Here is a 6358-nt window from a genome sequence, read left to right as displayed (position 1 = left end):
GTAAAATGTCTTGAGCCTTGTCGTTACCTGCAAACAAATCCAAAGGCACAGGGATATCGGATCGACTGTCATGCAGACTAAAGTTTCCAACAAACTTAACCTGGAGCTGGAGGTGGAGGTAGGCACGCGGCGCGGATGCTACAGCGCTGGCTGTGGCTGTTGATAAAGATTATTGGATAATGTCTTGGCGGAACTATCTGCCACGTCTGTCTCTGTCATAAGAAGAAAGTTGTTCCATGGTTAGAGATACACAAAGAGAGAGAAAGAGAGATGAATACGGAAAGTGTGTGAAAGCGTGGAGCAGTGAGAGCGGGTGCGGAAGCCACAGCGTGGATACAGAAGCAGCGGTAAGTACAAATAGCCCAACCAGGGAAGGATCAAAATATTGATGTCTGGAATGGCTTTATTCAAGTGTGAGAGCCTAACTGGGACTCGTGCGAGCAAAGGACCGACCCCACATATGTATCTGTGGCATATTCAATGCTCACACTTGTGTGACTGCGCCCCTGCGAGTCCTTGTCTGCATCCATTTGCCGCTCGCACCTGTGTGCCCAACATCAAAAGCTTTTCACACTTAATTGGGCGTAAAATTAAATCAGAATTGATTAGAACACTTGAATGACAACAGCCGTGGCCGTGTTGCTGATGTCAATGGCATCAGAGAGAGCCGCATCCTGCCAGCATCCAAGCCCCCAAGCCTCCCAGCTCCCAGCTCCCACTCCACCTCCTGCCAGCAATTTCGCTGGCATTCTAAGCATAAACAAACTTTTTGGTTTCAATTTTCCCCAGCTGACGCACGGCACGGCAAGGCACGGCACGTCGGTGACTTCGGCCACGTTCCTGCCGCTTCTCGGGGCTCCTGCCACTTCCGAAGCCGGGCACTCCCGAGACAGAGCGCACTAATTGGTGCTGGGAACTTCCCTGGGGAGGCTCCCCCGCAACCCTGTTTTTCATCGGAAAGTTTATGAAATTCAATTTCCCCCAAAAATGGGGAATGGAATGGAAAAAGGCCGGACATCAATTTTCCTGCATTATCGTTTAATGAGCCGACAATTATGCGAGGCCCCTCTGCTTCGGCACCATGCACGTCTTTAGATATTCAATTAACTTGAATTCACAGCCATAACTCTTCGAACGAGTTCATTCCACATGCATTTGGCCAGGGCATAGGGCAAGTCAACTCGATTTCCGGCTATTAAGACATGGCTGAATTTCAGACGTGGAATGCAACGCCATGGAGTGCCGAGTCCAGGCAGGATAATTACATTTTAACCGGGTGATTCGAGCGGAGAGGAGAGTCGACAGCAACGTCAACGGTAATGGATAAATGCACATCTTCCGCCGCCCTGGGGGTCCTGGGAGCCGTCCTGGGGCACGGCACATTTAATGGTAAATGAATGGCAATGTTGGAGGTAGAAAATTATGAAAACGTTCCCAGGGGTAAGTTGTACGAAAACCAGCACGAAGTGCCCTCCATAATCTTCCACTTAAAGTTGATAAAAAATGTAAACGACTTTCATTTCGCCCGGGAGCGATACCTCTGACGAGGACTTCAAAGGACAGCTGGAAGACCCAGGACAAACTCGAGGCGAAAGTGAGTAGCTCATTGAATTGGATGGATTGTCATCCCAGTCGGTGACAGCAATCAAATCAATCACACCAGCCTCCACCTGAGTAGAGCAGGCAGGTCAATGTGCGGCTGCCTTGGAGGTTAAAGAATGGACCCCTTTTCTGACATTTGGTGATGTTTTGCGATGCAGCAAGAGGGAATTCCTACACCGATTGGGGCAAAACTTGGGCTAGGTACAGCTGGCAAGGCCGATTCATAAATAATATACAGCTAAGAGTACTATATGTTTGGATTCATTGGGAATCCGTGCGTGGTGATGTCTAATGCAATTTGCGTAATTGAAACCCACTCGAAAGCAATTAAATTTCCTGTGGTTGGACCACTCTCCGGCAATGAGATTCGTTGGAGTAATTGTAATCGAGATTCCCAACTAATCTTCAGGTAAAACAATCCATAATGGAGCAGAAGTTTTGTTCGCACTCGATTTTGCTTGACTTTGATGCTGGCAAACTTCATTTGTCCGACTATAAAAGCGTGAAATAGGATTAGGCCGACGGAAATACATTCAAGCTGACTTAAATCCATTTCTAGTTGGGCAACGATACAAAGTACCAATTAATAATCTATAGGAAATCAGATTTGAGAGGAGTTAGGGAAGAGAGAGTTGCAGTGCACGCTGTTTATGGAAGAGATCAAAATTAAATTAAGACTGCCAGAAGTATTCCACAAATAGCCATGACCAGAATGAAGTTACTTTGGGCCAAAACGATGACGGGTCAATAATTTTTTCCAGGCTTGTGGATAGATCAGCGTCAGTGCGGCGCCTTAATGCAAGTCTGTGAACGAATTGTATTTGGTAAATTTTCTTTACAGGAATCCGAGAGGATCGAACAAGGTGAAAATGAGCAGTGTACGAATTAAACATTTTACCATTTAACCATTTGGTAATTTGGTAAACCATTTTTTTGTGAAGCTCAAGACTAAAGCCACGGAGTACCATTAATAATACGAAAATGTACAGTAATTAGTATCTGATCTACATCCATACAACATTGAAATGCAGCCCTGAATATCGCTCCGATTATAATCGGGAGACAGCTCTGCTTTTCACTTTGAATTCCGGTTTGAGCAGGCGACGACTTTCAGTGTGAAAATCCGAACATCGAAACTCATCCTTTCGAAAATTGTGCCAGCGAGCGGAGCTCATGTAAAGTGGAAAATTAAATATAAAAATTAAAATTCCTCTCAGAGTCGTAGTGAGAAGTGTCGAACAAAATATTCTAAAACTGTATTTAGCACGCGCGTGTTCTCAAGTAAGTTCACACATATTTAAGGTGAAAAATTTCGCATTTGCCGCACACACGAACACACGCACGCTCACACAAACGCCGGTTTTGTGAACTCACTTGACGAAAAGAAAGAGCGAGAAGAAAAAAGTTGCCAAATCAAAATGGTCACCGAGCCGAGGTGCGTTGAGCCCAAGGTCAGCACCAAGGAGGCGCAGTGCCAGTCATCGGACTGCGAGACTTCCCAGCAGGAGCCGGTCTCGCAAGTAAGCAGACCGAAGGGCGCCCGTTTGGGGATCTTCAATGCCGAGGACTTCTTGTCGCGTGCTCAGATGAACGACAAAATCAACAACATCTTGCGCTCGCCCACCAAGCCGCCCAACGGGGTGCGCCAGCGCTCCGTCTACACCAACAACCCATCGCCGGTAAGTGAAATTCCAAGCAATAACGTGAAAGTTTCTTTAATTTTCAGACATTTTGTTTTACAAAACTGCCGCATCATCGCGCTTGCAGGGTATCACAGCGAGTTAACAACCGCCGCAGTCTTAACAGCTCGGCAACAGCAGCATTGCCACATCACCTCATAGGCCTCTCCTGTTATTTCAGACCTTCTTATTTTCCGTCTCGCTCTTTTCCACCTTTGCTCTCTTACTTTCCGACTTTAATATTCGAATTTTCCTTCTCTATTCCCCCCCTCTTCTCTTCTCTTCTCTTCTCTTCTCTTCTAATACTATTCAAAATAGTTTGGTTAATTTCTATAAAAATCAAATGCAAATTGGGAAAAACGCACACACGTATGTAAATACATAAATGGATGTATGTATGTATATGCATGCGTTAACAGAATGTCGACAGAATGTTAGCAACAGTTGCAAAGTCATTCGATTTCTGCGCTGCTGACACTTTCTCTCGTATCTGTCGTTTTCTCTCCTGCAATTATTTTCTGGCACTTTCACTTCCTCACCTCTTCATTCCCTTCCGGATCTAACTTCCGCTACTACCTCTGGGGCAGCTGTCCCAACGCATGAGCAACATCTCGCTGTCCTCCGGCACGGACTCCGTGGGCCACATGGATCGCGGCAGCAGCTCCAGTCTCGCTAGCAGCGCCACCGTTGGCACCAACACCATCACCAGCGGCATTTCCAAGGAGTGCGCCAATTACCCCGTCGGCAGTCAGTCGGCCCGTCCATACGTCCAACTGCCGGGCATACACATTTCCAACCCTCCCCAGTACGGGCCAGGGAATATGCAGGAAATAGACGCTGGCAAAATGGCGCACAACGGCAAGGCACTCACAGGGCGCTACAATGCCACGCCCACCTATGGCTTCGACAACGAGCAGAACTACTGCCTGGTAAGGGGCTCCTGCATATCTGTAAATCTAGCCGATTCTATGCTCAATCTCAGAATTCCCAACAGTTGCCGTCTCCAATGCCCCCTCCACCATACGCCTTGGCACGCGTGAGCAGCACACGCAACTTCGAGCTCGAGAACCACACACCGCCGGCATGTCCCGGCTCTGGACCCATTGCCACGACGAACGGCACCATCCAGTTGCGCCTCCGCGATGGCGTGCGGTGAGTGTGGACGCCCCCAGCCCCTTGGCTCTTCTTTAAGACCGACCCCTAATGTTAATACCTTTCTTTGCATGGGGCAGCATTGACATGACTCTGGACAAGGCGGTGCGCGTGCTCAATCAGCTTTGATCCACCCCAATGGACGCATCTTGCAGAGCGGCGCCAAAGTCGAAATAGTCACCTACGACGGCATGAAGGGCAATAACTTTGTGTGAGTGGGAATGGCCCTTACCCCAACGTGGCATCTTTTGAATCCTTTGAATTATCTTCCCATTACAGTCGCTATGCCAAGATGTGGTACAAGGGTGTGAGCTTCACCAGCGAGGCGTGCGCTCTCATCTACCTGGTGGACACAGCCGGGACGCGCACCACAACCGACACTTTCACCGATCTGACCAAGGACTTCACCCTGGCAGTGTTCTATGAGTGAGTCCCCCCGGCCAATTGCATCGCTTCTTATTTGGCTAATTTCGATTTAATTCCCGAACTTCTCGCAGCGACTCGCGCCATGGTCCTATGACAATGGCTGAAGCCCATGACGTGATTGCCAACTCAGCTTACACCTGTACCGAGGATGGCACTGAGATCTATGACATAAACGGATTTCGCATCACCCAGGCAGCCGATGGCCTGGTGAAGGTCACTCGTGTGGACAACAAGTGCTTGATTCGCACCAGTCCCGGCAATGGATCGGCCACTTTGACCACACCTGGCATCCATTGCACTGCCTCTCTGGGCAAGACCTCGCATCTGTTTGTTCGGTGAGTGTCAAACCGATGCTCTCAACATCCCCTTCCCCCTCCCCCTCGCCCGTCATCCTGATCTGCTAACTTCCGTTCTGTTCTGTCCTTTGTAGTCGCAATGAGAATCGCATGCACTTCGATGGATCCTGTTTCATTGTACGCAACGCCGGACACTCCGCCGGCTTCAATGAGAACAACCTGCTCATTGTCTACTGAGCGGCGTTCGTAGTCCGGAGATAGAAACGGCGCAGTGGTAGCCCATCCCACACGCACACACTCACACATGTCAACACATTTCACCTGGAACACATACATAGACACCTACAGCAGCACACTTGTGGGACCTTGACGTGGAGAGAGGGATTCAGTTAGGATCCCGGAATTAAGGAATATGAAAAACAATTTGGGAAATAAGTTAGAAAGCAAATATGTTCGTACAAAAACCAGCACCACACCACACCACACACACACACCTCAGCGAAGGAACTAAGCCCAGTCCTATCTGGGTTCCGATTGCTCGACATGGGCGCAACACAGCCACACCACCAACCCCCAGGGAATACTAGTTGTCTTTCGTTTACCATTGCCTACATATATATCATGCCGTATATATGCGTGTATTACTAGTTGTTATTGCAAATCGGGTGCGCTTTCCTGCTTCCCCAAATCAGTTGGCCAAATCAGACCGATCTCAAGCTGAAGCGGAACCAATCAGAGCCGAATCGCATCGAACAGGGCCGTGCCAGCGTTTGGTGTTCAAAAAAAGAAGCATCGTTTTTCTACTCGTTTTCATTTCGGCTTTTTCAGTTCTTCTAAATTGTTTCTTTTACGCAGTTCAGTTCTAAATTTTGTTTGATAGACTTTAAAAATGGCAAAACTCAAGAAAAAAAAGTTTAAAGAAATATCTCCCAAAAAAAATTTACAAAATTATGCACAGTTGGTGCGTCTGATTAAGCAACGTGTATTCAACAATTATAGTAGATCAGAGGACTAGTTCTCTTTGGCGTTACGTTTAGGCAACGTAACGCCGGTGCCGATACATTATTTCTAAGCTACCAGTTCTTTCAATGCAATCCAATAATGTTCATCCACACCCGTAGCATACAGACACTCGAACACGTAACCCATAATCACACACACCGCACACCCTTTACAAGAGGCAAAAGAAAGTGAATTATTTGC

General features: G+C 47.8%; 1 pseudogene; it reads left to right on the top strand.

The window, feature by feature from the left end:
• The first annotated feature begins 2897 nt into the window (after positions 1-2897).
• LOC117194376 lies at positions 2898-5461 on the top strand (annotated as a pseudogene).
• Positions 5462-6358: the final 897 nt, after the last annotated feature.

The sequence above is a fragment of the Drosophila miranda genome, assembly GCF_003369915.1.
Source record: "Drosophila miranda strain MSH22 chromosome Y unlocalized genomic scaffold, D.miranda_PacBio2.1 Contig_Y3_pilon, whole genome shotgun sequence".
Classification (NCBI taxonomy): Eukaryota; Metazoa; Arthropoda; class Insecta; order Diptera; family Drosophilidae; genus Drosophila; species Drosophila miranda.
The sequence above is the reverse complement of the archived record's forward strand: the minus strand, read 5'-3'. Positions and strand labels throughout refer to the sequence as shown.